Source organism: Rhinatrema bivittatum, chromosome 3, assembly GCF_901001135.1.
Source record: "Rhinatrema bivittatum chromosome 3, aRhiBiv1.1, whole genome shotgun sequence".
Classification (NCBI taxonomy): Eukaryota; Metazoa; Chordata; class Amphibia; order Gymnophiona; family Rhinatrematidae; genus Rhinatrema; species Rhinatrema bivittatum.
This window is the reverse complement of record NC_042617.1, coordinates 371,324,129-371,341,285: the sequence shown is the minus strand read 5'-3', so window position 1 is coordinate 371,341,285 and position 17,157 is coordinate 371,324,129. Positions and strand designations below refer to the sequence as shown.

General features: G+C 41.3%; 1 protein-coding gene across 8 annotated transcripts in view; it reads left to right on the top strand.

The window, feature by feature from the left end:
- Window positions 1-7,328: 7,328 nt before the first annotated feature.
- The window catches only part of LOC115087867, a 38,445-nt gene continuing 28,616 nt past the window's right edge, over window positions 7,329-17,157 (top strand). For 4 of the 8 annotated variants that reach the window (XR_003855636.1, XR_003855637.1, XM_029595542.1 and 1 more), the window contains exons 1-3: window positions 7,329-7,387; window positions 9,159-9,197; window positions 11,622-11,678. The gene's annotated coding sequence lies outside the window, so the exon portion shown is untranslated. Of the gene's footprint in view, window positions 7,388-9,003; window positions 9,198-11,621; window positions 11,679-11,931; window positions 12,292-17,157 lie in introns of those variants that run through there. The other 4 variants (XR_003855638.1, XR_003855639.1, XM_029595545.1 and 1 more) reach the window with 4 other exon arrangements.

The window sequence follows — 17,157 nt, the reverse complement described above, 5'->3', positions numbered from 1 at the left end:
TGAAATTTAATGTGGATAAGTGCAAGGTGATGCATATAGGGAAAAATAACCCATGCTATAATTACACAATGTTGGGTTCCATATTAGGTGCTACAACCCAAGAAAGAGATCTAGGCGTCATAGTGGATAATACATTGAAATTGTCGGTGCAGTGTGCTGCGGCAGTCAAAAAAGCAAACAGAATGTTGGGAATTATTAGAAAAGGAATGATGAATAAAACGGAAAATGTCATAATGCCTCTGTATCGCTCCATGGTGAGACCGCACCTTGAACACTGTGTACAATTCTGGTCGCCGCATCTCAAAAAAGATATAATTGCGATGGAGAAGGTACAGAGAAGGGCTACCAAAATGATAAGGGGAATGTAACAACTCCCCTATGAGGAAAGACTAGAGGTTAGGACTTTTCAGCTTGGAGAAGAGACGACTGAGGGGGGATATGATAGAGGTGTTTAAAATCATGAGAGGTCTAGAATGGGTAGATGTGAATCGGTTATTTACTCTTTCGGATAGTAGAAAGACTAGGGGGCACTCCATGAAGTTAGCATGGGGCACATTTAAAACTAATCGGAGAAAGTTCTTTTTGACTCAATGCACAATTAAACTCTGGAATTTGTTGCCAGAGAATGTGGTTCGTGCAGTTAGTCTAGCTGTGTTTAAAAAAGGATTGGATAAGTTCTTGGAGGAGAAGTCCATTACCTGCTATTAAGTTCACTTAGAGAATAGCCACTGCCATTAGCAATGGTTACATGGAATAGACTTAGTTTTTGGGTACTTGCCAGATTCTTATGGCCTGGATTGGCCACTGTTGGAAACAGGATGCTGGGCTTGATGGACCCTTGGTCTGACCCAGTATGGCATTTTCTTATGTTCTTATGTCGGGTGTTCTCAGGGTGTCCTCAACCCAGCACCGTTCTGCCATTCAAGTAAAGGGAAGTAATTTTCCCAATTTTTATTTGCAATGTAAAAATCTAAAAAAGTGAACTGTTTGGACCGAAGATTACACATGACCATTGACATCGCTGTTGTGAGCGCAGGCGTGGGAGTTACGATGGTCCACTGTCACCCTACCAGCTGTGTCTTGAATATTGTATATCAGCTAATACACTTTAAATTTATAAATATATATATTTATACATTTTTGGTTGTGCGCTCCTTGGCTTTGCCAGTGGGGTTGGGGACATAAGTTTCTTTTTGCTTTTTTAAATGTAATGTTTACATCCTGGTTCAGAAAATGAACCAAACTGAAATAAATATTACAGAAACCGAAATGGAATGTATAAAATCCTGAAACAATAAAAAGCAAAACAAATTATTTTTTCCCTGCACATCCCTAACACACGGATCATCCGTAACACACACACATGCAGGTCATGGATTCATAACTTCGGAATCTAAGAGGTATTCTCTGTCTCATGACCAGTACCAATTACTCTACCTCAATAGGGATTCTTTCTGAACTGAGAAATAACCTGCACATTTTTCATTAAAGAAATCCTAATAATCACAATCCTACTTTGTAATAAGAGAGACAAAATAAGACCCAAGCAAAATGTGTTACCAGTACACAGAGCAGGGGTAGGCAGCTCCAGTCCTTCAGTGCAGCAAGTTAGTTGGGTTTTCAGGATATTCACAATGAATATGCATGAGATATATTTGCATGCTGTGGAGGCAGTGCATACAAATGCATCTCAAGCATATTCAGTGTGAATATCTTATGTTCTTAATATCTTGAAAATCCCAAAAGTTACCTAAGTAAGGTCAAAAAACACGGGGCTGCCTAAACCGAACATTTTTTATATAAAAGCATTAATTGTATCCTATAATCCTGGTAGCAGACCAAAACTGCAGAAACACTAGAACTTGTGGGCTTATGGTCTTATAATTATAATCATTTCTCATTAATGCAGATTGTCCAAATTAAAATAAGTTTTTGTGTGTATTATTTCCTTAAATGCAATAAATCATTAACTTCCAAACCTTATATTGGAGACCAACAAATAGTGTTGTAAAAATTAATCCCACAGCAATAAACATGCCCTTATCTGTGTAACACCCCCCCCCCCCCTTTCTTTTGGGGGCCACCTGCAGAGACTACAGAGAGAGACGAGTGCCACCGCTGCAGCCCTGGGATTGGATACATTCTGTGAGGCCCAGGGGAAGACCTCCCAGCAGCTCAATCAGTCCAATGTCCACACCAGTTCTTGGTTCCAAAACGGAAGTTTATTAGGAAAAAAAAACCCAAAGGCAGGTAGAAAAATCAGCAGAATCTGGCAGTAAGTCTCAGAATAAATTTCAACAGGAGATGAGCAAAAGCTTCCTGAGCAGGAGGGATCCCACTCACCCACAGCTTCAGCACCAAGGCCCACGAGGCAACATCATTCCTGAATAGTTTAACGTGCTGGAGCTTTCCCAGGGCAAGGGTTTTACCCCTTTATTTGATAGGGGGGCCCTCCCTCTAGTAGACTAGCAAAAACCTTTTTCCTCGGCTTGGAATCTTTCCTGTTCCTTGCTTCAGAAATCCTCGGATGCCTCACAAGGCCCCGCCTCTTCCTAGGACTCACATGACAACAGCCAGCAGATGCCTGGGGACGTCTAATACAGACTCGCACGCAACCCAACTCATTCCCCATGGAGGGAAGGTACCACCTCTAGTTACTAAATCTATCTCCTACATGACAGCGCCCTTCGCAGCACCAGTTCTCTGCATACCCTCACCCCCCCCCCTCCTTAATAGAGAGGATGCTTGCAGCTTGCGAGAGCTCTGCCCTTCCATGGAACGCAATTAACTTCTGATGAACCCTGGAAAGCAGGAACATTCCAGCTAAGTCTTGGGGGGAGGGGGGGGAAGAGGGAGAGGCAATCTATCTCCCACTGTAAGAGGGGCACTTTTACAAGGGTCTACAGACCCTTGCACCCTAGGCAGACCAATGTAACCCCGCCCCAAAACCCAGCCAGAGTTGAAAGTTGAAAGTGCCCCTCGTACAGCAGGATAAAAGAAGCTCTCTCCCCCCCGACCCCAGGGTTCAGACTGGAATGCCCATTCCCCACCCCTCTTCTGCCTCCTTTATTCTTGTGGCGCGCACAGGCATGTACGCGTGCACTTCCCGGCTTCCTAAAATTCGCGTTGCTCGCGTGCGGCCCACATGCACGTGTATGGGGTTGTACTTGCGCGAGCAACGCTTTTAAAATTTACCTTTTAGCTTGTGAGTCTTCGGGGGACAGGGAAATACTGACAGTGCCTGAATGCAATCCATTTTGAAGTGGCTGAAATGTGGAATATAAATCAAACAATAATAAGCAGATCATCAAACCAGTCAGACAAAGTACAAAGATCTCAAAGGTTCACTCCAGTAATACATTGGAAAACTAAACTGCAGCAGAGTGCAAGAATCTCAATAGTCCACTGCACTTAAAGAACTCCAAAATTCAAAGTGTTGAAATATTCACAGTGTTATGAACTCATTGATGTTTTTAATTGTATTCGGTGCTGGGATACCCTCTGTGCTGGAACACCAGATGCTAGCATTTCGGCAAAAAAAAACAAAAAAAACACCACCTTCCTCAAGGGGACTGTTCCCAATCTAGTCAAAAAAAGGTCTTCACTTTTCATGGGGCAAACATGAACATTGCTGTAGTGGCAAACTGTGACACTGGATGGTCTGGAAAAAGACAAACTTAATTCACTTCACCAGCAACTTCCAGAAATCTTCCGTGTTTTAAAGAGTACACTGTTTCAGAAGATTGAATAATGCTAAAACAGTATCAGCCATGCAAAGTCTCATCTGACTCTGAGTTCATGGGCAGCTCAGTTCTGTGGGACAGAATTCCACTTTGGCCAACCAAATGAATACAGATATTGCTTCCATGCTGCTATGATGAGGACTCAGAGACCCTACACAGAGCATGTGAGAATTCTGAATCAATGGCCGACAACAGGATGCCAAATGATGAGCTCAGAACTTCAATTTCCGGAAGTCAGGAAAAGAAAAGGAAATGGATGGCATATAAACAGCTGATCACTTAATCGTGAGGTAACAATCTTTCACTGTTGAATCATATTGAGCAATAGACACAATTATCTCTCAGATCCAATTGTGCTGCAGGAAGTTGGTGGAAATTACTGCTGACAGTTTTTGAGTGGCCATTCCATTTCAGCTTTAGAAACAGTAGATCTAAGGAAACGTGCGACTGATTTGGAACTGAAGTATTATAAAGACCTATGGAGATTGTTTCATAAATAGAAGTGCCAGGTGCCTATAAAGCTACTGTCAGTGGCAGCGGGGATCATCCTTGCAGCCCCAGGTGATCAAGGCCAAGGGATTCTGAATCACCAACCATCCTGCAGAAAATACTAATCGATGCAGAGTTAGAGAAACCCACCTCCAGGGGCTCCCTATTGGCCCAGCTTTAGGTGTGTGCTAAATAGAGGGCTGCATATAAGGAGCTCTAGCCTGACACACCTTTGCTGGTCCAACAGTCCACACAGAGTTTGCTCTGTTTTTTGTTCCGGTCCTGGGCTACACTCCTGCCTCCTGCTCTGGTTCTGGTCTTTAGTCTGTGCTGGTTCCTGCTTCCACCTGAGAAGCCCTGGCAACTGTCTGCTTCCAAGGGCTCAACCTGCAGGGACCACGGCTGCTTGAGGCAGAAGACAGTGGCTCCAGAGTACCCTGCTTCTCCAAAGTAGGCCTCTGCCTAGACACCATGCCTATTCTCCATCCCCAGTGGAATGGGCCGTGGCAGTTACACGTTTGAATGAGTTAAATTTACTCCATAAATGGGGTCTATGTGCTGTTTACCCTTATGTGGAAATCACCTTCAGCTTGTTTTCTAAGTCTTCTTGTGACTGTAGTGTCTTCTAAACATAGCTTAATCAAGCTTAATTTGATCTAAAATTACTGAAAGCAATTGTGTCAGGGTGCACAGCCCCTGCAGAAGAACTAATAAGAAAAAAACCAGCTTCAGTGAAAAGTATTGAAAAAAAATGCTCTAATTTGTTAGGCTCATGAGGGCAGGGCTCTGGTTCAGGCCTTGTCCTTTTCATTTTATTTGTAAGAGTCTATACATTTAATCAGTTATCTTTCTTCCTTCCTTCCTTTTGTGAAGGTTGCAATTCATTACTTTGAAACCTAATAAATAAGTTTGAAAAAAAAAAGCTCCAGGACAAATCCATAGACTACACGTAGGCAATCTAGGACTGAAAACTCTCCCCTTCCCGCCTCAATCATCTCCTACTTTTCCCTTTCCAAGGCAAAGGGGCATTTTCTAACGGGAGACTAATCAGCCTCCCAGTATTAAATTCTGTGGGCTAAGCAGAATCCCAGCCGCACCTAGATTCTTTGCTCATCCTGTCTTTCCCTTCCTCCACTGCAAAGATCCTCTGTGCTTACCCCATGCTTTCTTGGCTTCTGACATAGCCCTGGTCTCCACCCCCAGTGTCAGCAGGCTGTTCCACAGAGCCACCAGTTTTCCACGTACAGGGCGCAGTCCATTTTGAGAGGCTTACACGAAAGCCGGCCAGCAGGCTACCTGGAAGAGAGAACCTGGCAGTGGTCATGTGCAGAACTAACCGTGGGCATGATGTAATAAAATGTGAAGAGCTGGGAATGCACATGCTAGTGGCTGAGCAAAAGTTTACTCTCACTTAGCAAGGAGTTTTGCACACACACACAAAAAAAGTGTGCACAGCAACATGCTAGCATGTGCGCACAAATCAACACACCTCCATGCAAATCCCATGTTAAATGATGGTATTAGCTATTACAGGGCCGGAGAGAGCAGGAATTAGGCCCGTGCCAGCTAAGAAAAGTAGTCCCCTATGTAAGGTTCTAATGTGATACTTAATAAGGGAAATAGTTTTTTTTAATTTCCCAAATAATTTTTATTTATTTATTTAAGAAGGCTTTACAAGCTTTTTTGTTAGCAAATTCTTCAATTACAATTGAAATTTTTATTTATACATGTTAGAAATGGATATATTTAGCTTTTTTTTTTTTTTTAATTTTGCCCAACAAAAGTAGGCCCCTTGAACATTGTAGGCCCTAGCCAAATGGTCATGCTGGCAGCCCCTCTCTCCTGAAGTGAGCTATTAAACAGTTCCTCCCTCCCCAATGCAGAGAGGTGCATAGGCTCACCCATGTTTTCTTATCACTCAAAATGTAACTCCTGGTCAAGGTTAAATAAAGTTCCTATGGCCAATGTTAGTCTGTGGGGGTCCTGTACTTGGGATTTATGTGCAGAAATCCCAGCTTGTATATAAATCATGTTTTCTGTGCATAAATTGTGTTTTATACTGCAGAAAACAGAATTTGGGCACAGAAATGATGCTTTGTGCATAAATGGTTTATATGCAGAAATATTGTTTTTATGCACATTAAGCCTTTGGGTGCACATTTTTGTGTACACATTATTGGGTTAGCATACTTTTTAAACTCCCAATGTGTTAGCATACCTTTAGCTGACTGCATTGGAAGATGAGTATTTTTTTTTTAGCTTGTGAGTAAAGAAAATATGCTGAGATTCAGCTCATAGTTTTTACTCACATCTTATTATAAGAAGGAAATGCTATTTTCACCAGTGAGCTACCAAGGAACTAGAGGGGAGGGGGAATGGCGGAAAAGTGAACACAGGAGGCTGGGAAGCCAAGGATCTTCAATGAATGCTGAGTACCCTATTGGTATCTTATGAATCGACTGCTGGCAGGAATGAAGACTATGAATTTGCTGAGTATAAGAGAAAAACAGGGAACCAGAACTGTTTGCAAGCTGAGGGTTCCCAGTAGGCACAGGACTGACCTATGTAAGAAGCTATCCCTTATGGAAGTAGTTCCTGTAAACAAACATTCTTACCCAGCACATTTAAATTTACTTATGTAGCAAGCCTCCTTTATGCTTTGACTGAGAGTCTGCCACAGTCATCCATGGGCCAAAAGCAAATGTCCAATCTACCTTATAAATGGCCTGTGACCGACGGCCCGCAAATGCGCAGTAGAGCGCAGCTCTACTGCGCATGTGCGGGCAAGGACGTCGATCAGGAAAAAAAAAATGGCGGTGGGGCCGCAGGAGCGGGAGGAGAAGCAGCGGCGCCGCGCGCGCGCGGTGCCGCTGCTTCTCCTCCCCAGATCTGCCGGCAGATCTCGGGGGGGGGGAGGGTGTCACTCCCGCGCCCCCCGAGATCTGCCGGCAGGAGCGGGAGGAGAAGCAGCGGCGCCGCGCGCGCGCGGTGCCGCTACTTCTCCTCCCCAGATCTGCCGGCAGATCTCGCGGGGGTCACTGCCGCGCGGCGGGAGTGACACCCCCCCCGAGATCTGCCGGCAGGAGCGGGAGGAGTCAATGGAGCCGGGTGAGGGTTGCGGGAAGTCGCGCTTACGGCGCCGGGAGGAAATGGAGGTGGGTGAAGGGAGGGACTGAGTGGGAGGGAGGGAGAGGGGGACTGAGTGAGTGGGAGGGAGAGGGGGGACTGAGTGGGAGGGAGTGAGGGAGAGGGGGGACTGAGTGAGGAGAGGGAGGGTGGAGAGGAGTGGGTGGGGGAGGGGGGTGGTGAAGAGTGAGGGGAGAGAGAATGAGGGGGAGGTGAGAGACAGAGGGATGTAGCCCGTTTTAACGGGCTTTACGGCTTGTTTAGCTATATTGTAAACTGAGTGAGAAATTACATCTTTGAAATGTGATGATTCTAACTGATGTCTTTGCAATGGTAAAAGCCAGAAAAGTACAGATTTTGGTTACACTTTTTATATAAGCTATTACTGTCTACATGATGTTTATATTTATGAAACACAAGTGAAGCCCTATTTTCTGCATGAACTATTTACAGAGTATGTTTTTTGGAGGTGGCACAACTATAAAAAGCGTTCTTGCTCTGGATAACTTGATACATCCTTGGTTGCACCAGTGACATCCAGGCCTTCTGTGCTCAAGAAGCTCCATTGGCTTCAGTGGTATGAGTCCAGAGTCTTGGAAAAATGTAAAGGTCTCATGCTTCATGATAAATTTTAGCCAAATGAAAGTAAAGTAATCTCTTGGTTTATATGAAAACTGGAGACTATTTTGGACATAAATTTAAGGGATTGTCCTTTGGTCTCTCTTATCTTAGTACAAACTAAACATGATTTTCTGCATGACAGGATTTGAAGCTTACTTTCTCTCATCATCAAAATGATAGCAACTAGAACATTTTTCTTGGATAAGATCGATTTACCTTCAATCTGCTGAGTCTGGTCGCAGAGGTGGGGCAGCATGGGAAGATCAAAAGGGTGCTAGGCTACATCACCTAGAAATGATGCTGGCTTCTGCAGAGGAGCAGACCCAGAAAGCCACAAGGAAGGTGGTCTATCAAAGCCGTTATGGTAACAAAAAAGAGATAGATCAAAAAGTTCTTAAAAAATGTTTTATTATGAAGACAAATAGTCCAGTACTTGCCTGACTCTGGCCTGAGTTTCGCCATAGAAGCAATGGGGGTTATTTTCCAAGCTGCTTTATGGGCTTTTCGCATGCGTTAAGGCGTTTTTCACATGTGAAAAGCACCATAACGCATGGTGCAATGCTAATTTAGAAAAGGGGTGGAGTTTGGGGCAGGATTTCTGGCCAAGTGGGCTGGCTTCGCAAGTTACGAAGCCATATCGCACAGTTTTAACGCAGCTAATAACTACACCTTTTTCATTTGTGTTAAGCTGTGCGATATGGCTTTATCACACTTTGCAATGTTTTCGCACATAGCATTATTAGTCTTTTAAGCTACCTACCACCAATTGGGGTGGGGGGGGGGGGGAGAGAGAGAAAGAGAGACTAGCTATAAGGCCCATCTAGTAGTTAGGTATTTATAACCTCTAAATGAGGCCCACCTAGTTACTCGAAGTGAGGTTTAGGAATTAGTGTAGGGGTTAAGGGCCACTTTAACATTCAGAGTGAGACGTACAAACAGAACAGTGCACTCTTGTCAAGATTTGATGTCCTTCGGAGTGAGGAAACTGGCCCAAAGTTCAGATTTGTGCAATGTTCTCTCAACCTAGCTTAATGTTACCCAGGTAGAGAGTCCATCAAGGTAATACCTATGCGAAGTGCTAAGATAGCTTATTTAAGAAAAATAGAATCTAAACCGTTAGTCGATAATTCCATTCAGACAAATCCCAAATCCAATGACTATAAATTCTGTGTTTTGCAGCAGCCACTACCTCATTGGAGAGGAGCAGACTTAGACAAGGTATTGTTAGGGCTAGAACAGAAATATATTTTTGACTTTAAGACTATGGCACCCTATGGTCTAAACCAAGATATTGACTTCGCAGTTTTTTTGTAATTTATTTTATTGTACTCTTATATCTGATCATGGTCTCATTTTATATATATATATATATATATATATATATATGTTTTAAGTACATATTTTACTTCTTAGTGTTTCTGTAATTTATTTGTATAGTATTCTCAATTTGATTAAGGTCTGTATTTATATACAATTGTTTAATTATATTTTTGTTTACTGTTTTAACTGTCACTTTTTTTATTTTATTTTTTATTTAATTAATTGTCATCATTATACTAGTTTCTATTCTTATTTTTTTATCATAGAGACAATGGGAATTTTTTTACTGTTGTTTTTTTGTGATTATTTAATGCCCTTACTATACAGCCCTTTGCATATAATCATTCACGATACAATTTGCCATATTTACTGCTTTTCCCTTTTTTTTCCCAATTTTTTTATTAAATTATTATTCATCTTTAATATTTTTTTATTTTTTATGTAGATTCTTTAGTCAATTTAATTCCACATTAGTGGCTTCCATAGTTTCAGTTTTAACATTTGGCACTTTTACATGCAAGTTTTACTTTTTGTTTCCCTTCATGTGCTCTTTAGCCACGCCTCTCAGCATTTGATTGACATTATTTTTTGCTACTTTAAACATCTCCCTGCTTAAGTGTTTTATCTATACTATACAATGCAGAGTCTGATTAGCACCGTGATACTGTGGCAATTAGGTAGAAGCTGAATTTCTATCTCAAACGATTAGTCATTTTCACCTTGCACAACCGTTTCTGCAGTGGCTTTGTGCGTGTCTGTGACTCATTCATATAAGTGATTTACCTAGTGATTTACTAGAAGAAACAATCAGCAAGATTTGGTGAGTAGGTCTTTATGGTTAGCAAGAATTTTCACTGCACTTGGAGTGCACTTTAATCGCACACAATTTGAGCATTTTCACTCTGTATAATCCTGATATTTTTTTTGTCACAATTTTATTCGAGCCACATAGATAAGTTATGGCTTTGTGTTGAATTGGTTTGTTGCTGTCCTGGGGACTTAATGTTTCTACTATGATTATGGGGGTCATTTATCAAAATGCGCTAAGGCTTTTTCGCATGCGTTAAGGGCTTAGCGCATGTGATAGGCCCTTAACGCATGCGAAAACATGTTTACTGCATGCGATAGCACCATATCTTATGGTGCGATGCAAATAAGAGGAGTTAGGGGTGGGGTTTGCCTGGCTGCGAAGAGCTATCGCACAGACTTAACACCGATTTTAACAACACCTCTTTGAATTGTGTTAGGCTGTGCGATAGCTGCTGTGACCGGGCGGTAAGGTTTTATCGCCTTGTGCGATGTCTCCTACAAGACCTATTTTGATGAATTGAAGCTCCCAGACCATCCAACTAGCCTTTGGGGATGAGAGAGAGAGAGAGAGAGGGGGAGAGAGAGAGAGACTGAGACTGGCCATAATGTCATCTCCCTAGAGAGGTATTTGTATCCCTATAGTAGGCCCACCTAGTAACTTGAGGTGAGGGTTAGGTATCAGTGTAGGGGGTTAGGGGCCCCTTTGACATTCAATGTTAGATGTACGAACAGAACAGTGGTCTCTTGTGAACATTTGATGACCCTCGGAGTGAGGAAACTCACTCCAAGATGAGATTTGGGCAATGTTCTCTCCACCTAGCTTGATGTTCCCAATAACTTTTTACTTAGATTGGTTCGTCACTGTCATTGTGACTTAAGGCTTAAGCTATGCTCACATGTGCACTCGCACCATTCTCAGAGAAGTGATGCATTTTCTAATTAATTCATAAATGCCAATGGGAAAACATCAAAAATCAGTTTGCACACTGTTGGTAGGAGTCATATACTCATCTATTCATGACTATACGTGTTCTAGCACGTTAGTCACGAGTCCTGGAAATACTAACCATGCCTTCCATTAATTGCTTCTGTTAGGCCAATATAGACTAATTCTACCACCAACTTGTGCGTGCAGCGTGCGCATCAAAAATGATATAAACAGGTTAATTCAGATGCAGCAAGAACACAACTGGCTTCTTGTGCATGCCATATCTTCAAAAGGTAGAAAAATACCGAGATCAAATTACAGTGGAAGTCCGGGAATATAACAAGCAACTAAGGTGCAAATTGTAAATGAAACAATAGGTCATACATTTTGCCCATCCTAATAAGCCACATTTCTTTTACTGCTAAACACTCCCCCCCCCAACTTCTAACTGTTAAGCATGCTTGATTAGCCCATATTTTTTAACCATAATCGCTATTTTATATAATAATTTTTTTTCTTATATAATTTTCTTTATATAATTTGATATTTTTTGTCCTTTTTTCCCTTTTTTGTTATCTCGATAGGTTTTTGAATAAGAAATATGAACACCGACAGTTAATTAATACTAACTGCGCGAACAGGTAAATTATTTCAATACACGTTGTGGTGCCATGGTCTTTCTTCATATGTACTGTTGTTTTCTGTACTCCATTGTCTGCTTTGCCTGCTTTTATTTGATTATTTTCCTATGTTTTTTATGTGTATTTTAAATATTATGATATTATAAGTTTTGTGGGATTTTTGTTATATCATTATATATGTCTTTCTGTTTTATTTATATATGTTTTATACATGTTTATATTTGTTGTTTAATTGATTGCTTACATTCTGTAGTCCCTGAAGTAGCTGCTTGTAAGTGGGCGAACATCAGGCCAGAATCGAGCAAGTACTGGACTATTTGTCTTCATAATAATACATTCTACAGAGGAACACCAAGTGACAGGCCATGAGCATGAAGTCCAACAGGTTTAAGCTGATCTCACAGAAGCAGAGCAAATGCAGACCCCAGCAGTATTATTTTTTTCCTGTTTCCAGGTTGCTGCTGCTAACGTGCTGCCCCTACACAGCCAATAGCGAGGTTATGAGCAGCAGGTTCAGGCCATAGGAGGAGCAGCGTTGCTGTCTCAGGCCTGGATTTATCAAAATGCACTAAATATCACATGCGATAGGAAAAGGGGTGTGTTTTATGGTAATAGGCAGTTTATCGAAGTTTTGCGAAGTGCAAATTGCAATAACTTTTTCACACTTTGTGATAAGTTATTTGATTTGATTTGCATATAATGTAAGAAGACCGGTATATAAAAAACATAAATAAATAAATAAATAAATAAAGTGCTAGAATTGCTGTATTTCCTACATACAACCACTGGGGAGACCATCTTTAGTAGTTTTAAGCTCCTGGAGAGCCAGCCTAGATGTCAGGGCCCTTCTATAAAGAGAGAGAGAGAGGGAGGGAGGGAAGGAGACAGACTAGCCATAATGCCCTCATAAGAACATAAGAAAATGCCATACTGGGTCAGACCAAGGGTCCATCAAGCCCAGCATTCTCATCCTAGGTAGGTATTATATCTCTATAGGAGACCCAACTTAGTAACTCGAGGTAAGGTTTAGGTATTAGTGTAGGGGTTAGGGGCCACTTTGACATTCAGAGTGAGACGTACAAACAGAACAGTGCACTCTTGTCAAGATTTGATGTCCTTCGGAGTGAGGAAACTCACCCAAAGTTGAGATTTGTGCAATGTTCTCTCAACCTAGCTTGATGTTACCCAGGTAGAGAGGCCATCATGCTAGGTTGAAGGTGTTACATTTAAAGAAAATCTATTTTTAAAGAATATTTTTCAATAGTTTACAAATGTAATTTAGGAAGAGTCAGCATAATTCAAAAATATAAAAATAAACAGGAATACATAAAACAAACAAAAAAGAAAAATAATTATTCTGACATAGGACCTCTAAAGGGGGATTGAGTTGAAATAGCAATACAAGAAAAACTGTACAATAAAGACAATCAATACTTATCCAATAAACCTAAGTCATTCTTTAAAGTTTAGATCGATGGAGGAAGCTGGGCTTTTTATTTATTTACTTTTTGATTTTTACAGGCCTGGGATAAAGACTGAAGAAACCAGGAGGGAGGGAGTACAGCAATTGTTTACACAGGACAGCAAAAAAAGCCAACCCTGGCTCTGCTCCCCTCCCCTCTCTGCCCATCATACTCCAGGCATACTCTCCCCTCCCCTCTCCTATGTCCACCAACTCTCCTCTTTACTCTTCACCACTCTCCTTCTCTGCTCTGTGCCCACCCCACTCCCCCTCCATACTCCTGCCCCCACCCTTACTTCTTTTCCCTCACTGCCTCCACCTTCCTCTGCTTATTTTACCCTAAACAGTGCACCAATATCCCCAAACTCAACCTTCTATCTCTTTGCCCTCTGTTCATGGTGTTCAACATCCTCTTTTTTCCCCCACCAGCTCCCTTTCTATTCCTCTCATCCTCCAGTGCTACTCTCTTTCCCTCTCCTCTCAGGAAGCTAATCCTCAATCGGGGGGAGGGGGGACTTCTTCCTTTAATCTTGCCTCTTACCTCTGTATCCCATCCTCAGGCAGCAGCTGCGTTAGGAGGCTTCAGCAGGTAAATATGGTGGTGGTGGGTCAGTAGCTTCACGTTTAGAGCAAGGGGGAGAATTCAGCAACAGCAGTTTCAGGGGTACATGTAGAAAGCTGTTTTCTCAAAAGCTGCAAGCAACACAGTAGAGGTAAAAAGCAGACACAGTGTGCTGGAAGACCTCTCCCTCTATGCAAGTGCCTCTCTCTTCCTTCTGTGTCCTGCAGCAACATTTGCATTCTGCACCTGCCTGTGTAATCCTGTCCCCTTGGATTGGCTGGTGTCCATGAGTCATCAGTCTGCGACTGCAGGCTAAGCAGCACAAGACAAAAAAAAAAATAGTAATAATAAAGGCACCAGCAACAGAGAGCTGTTAGCACTCAGCTGCTAGCCCAACCCACACAAAAATATGTTTTCCACACATGAAAAAAGGTAGCCCAATCTGGCAATACTGCTGGCAAGCTAAATTCAGCATAGGAGCTGATAAGGGGTGATAGCAGCAAACCTGCTAATCTATGTCGCCATCTGCTGGTTGGTGGACATAACCCATCGGTTTGTACTAGTGTGGCTGGCTGAAGAGGAAGGTGTAGATATTGATGTGTTTTCAGTTTAGAGACGTGATGAAATCTATTTCTGTGGCTGCAATTTACATACTTTAAAGTCTATATTGTCTACCATTGAACCTTTAAAAAAAGGATTCTTTTAGAGCCAAATCAGCCCTCAATTCTTTTGAATTTGGGATTGGGTAAAAAATGAGTTTTACCTTAAAGGATGGGGAAACATTTTGCGTGCAGGCTTCAGATACAGTTTTGTATAATTAGGTGTTTCTGTAGATGTTTGGCACAGAAGGAAGAAAAATAGATTTGGGGGAAAGAAGAAAATTTCCATTACATAACCTTTTTCTTTGATTTGTAAATTTCATTATTTATTGTTGACCCAGCCCCTCCATCCAAGAAACAAAATATAAATCATTTATCACACTTTCTGGTAGATAGAGGCAGCAGTATGTAACCTATATGTAACTTGTCTAGAGTTATCACTGAAAAGGCACACATTAAATCCAAATCCAGCATATGTTCCTGTAGTTTCCATTTGAGACACTTTTACCCAATTCTTTTGAATAAAAAAAAATAGGATATATTTCAGTGCTGCATCACACAGTGCCTGGCTTCTTATCCTCAGGCCAGCCAGGACTGGCGATGCTGCACAGGCAATGTTTTTTTAAAGTTTCCTGAAGAAATAAACGTGTCAAATCTATCCTACAAGAACAAACTTAAATGGCTAAAGATGCTCTTTAGCTGAGCTCCAGACTTTCTCTGCACTGAATAGGGTAGTAGAAGATAGGAGGGCAAAAATAGGGGAAAAGCTCCAGGTAACTGAGCATGAAGGCTCAATTCATTCCAGCCCCATTAGAAGTCAATTCCAATTAAACTGGGAGCCCAAAAGCAGAAAGAGGAAGGTGCCTGGTAAAGGGAAAAAAAGAAAAAGTAGGATAAGTGAATAAAAATTGGATCAGCTTCTGCCTTGTCCACAACTCAGTCACAACCCATTTTGCTTACGTTATGAGATATCAAACCTCTTTTTGCCTTTTGTTCTCAAACATTTTGCATTTTTCTTCACCATTTTATTTAGAAAAGTGTCTAAATCATGCCTTAACAGCATACTACCAAAAAGAGAAGACAGTGTATTTTATATGTGGAGTATAAATCTGCAGATTATTACAATCCAAAGGGCCTTGTAAATGACTACTAAACAAGCTATAATAATCATTTTAAATTAAGTCTATGCAGCAGCAGCAGCTAGGTTGCTTGATGTCTGTCAAAATACCTGCAACATCTTTAACAAGTCATTCCTTTTGGTACCTGAAGTAATTTAATTTTCATCCATGTAGTCAGGGTATTGTTCTCATAGCATATACATTTAGTGCTACACCTGAAGTATCACACATTTTTTTCTCAGGGTTGCAGTGATCTGATGATTCATGTGGTCTCTGAGCTCAACAGTTCCAAGCGTAGGAATAGCAGCACATCCTCTAACATTAGCAACAGAGGCATCACTTTCAATAAGCCAGTGGCATGCAAGCTGCCCAAATCCTTGTTCCTTTTTTATGCTCTGTTAGGAAAGGCATGTACCTTGGAGATGAACACCTTAGGAAAGGAATGTAACAAGTAGGATCCTTGATGGGTTTTGAGGAAAGAATATGACTCAATGTAGTATCAGCCTCAGACATTTTAAATAGGCCCTATCCATATATGGTATCTATACTCTCTTATCTTAATAAGTGATCTTATATAGTTTCATCTCTCATGCCTCAGACTGATTAAAACATTTAAATAACTTATTTCAAATCAAAATACCCCAACTCTGGGCTACCCTTAGAGTTGGTGTCTAGTACTTGTATATGATTATTTCCCATCTTCCTTTATCTCCTTGAAACAAGGTTATGCTGTAGTTCAGGGGTGCTCAAACTGGTTCTGGGCCAGCCCCTTACCCCAGCCAGTCAGATGCATAGGATATTCTTAATGAATATACATGAGGAATATTTGCTTACATAGGAGGTAGTACATGCAAATAAATCTCATACATATTTATTAGAAATATCCTGAAATCTGACCAAGTGACTGGCTCTCTTCCCCAAAGACCGATTTGAGCATCCCTGCTTTAGTTAAAATACATTGTCTATTCATTCACTTACTTTTTGGGGAAAGAATTACACTTTAGTCTACATATGCAAGTCTTAGATTGAGGGGGGGGGGGGGGGGAGTAGTAAGATTTTTACTTGTTTTTCATTTCAGGATTAAGGCTGCTTTTTCCATAGGGAAAAATACTTCACTTTGGAGCCTCTTATAGTTAAAGGACAAAGACATCCTACCATACCTGACTTCACTAGATCATCACAACGGCAGCTGAGTAGCCTCAGCTAAGAACCAGAGAAACCATAGTTCAAATACAACTGACACTCCTCATGACCTTGAGGAAGTCACTTCACCGTCCATTGCCTCCAGTAAAAAATTAGCTTGTGAGCCCTCTAAGGACAGGGCAATACATACACAGTACCCGAATGTAATCTACGCTAAAGTGGTTGAGCAATGATGAGAGGTAGAATTGATATAAAAACTGAAATAACTTCAAACCTGCTTTATGGTTCTTCTGGACTCCCCCATATGGTGTAGCCAGCAACATAAGAACAGACTTTAATGAAAGCTCCACTATTTAAAAGTCAAATGATCAGGAACATCTGGCCCAGGCTTCTTCTATCAATTTTGTTTACTCAGAACCCTGTTGTAATTTTGCCTATTTCATATTATTACTCCAATTCAGAAGATAAGTGCATGTAACAAAACTTTGTACAATAGAACTATATTAGACATCTGAAAATATTGTGTCTATTTTCAGCAACTATAACTTCTGCCATAATTATTTAGTATACTGTATGCAAAAAAAAAAAGATACCC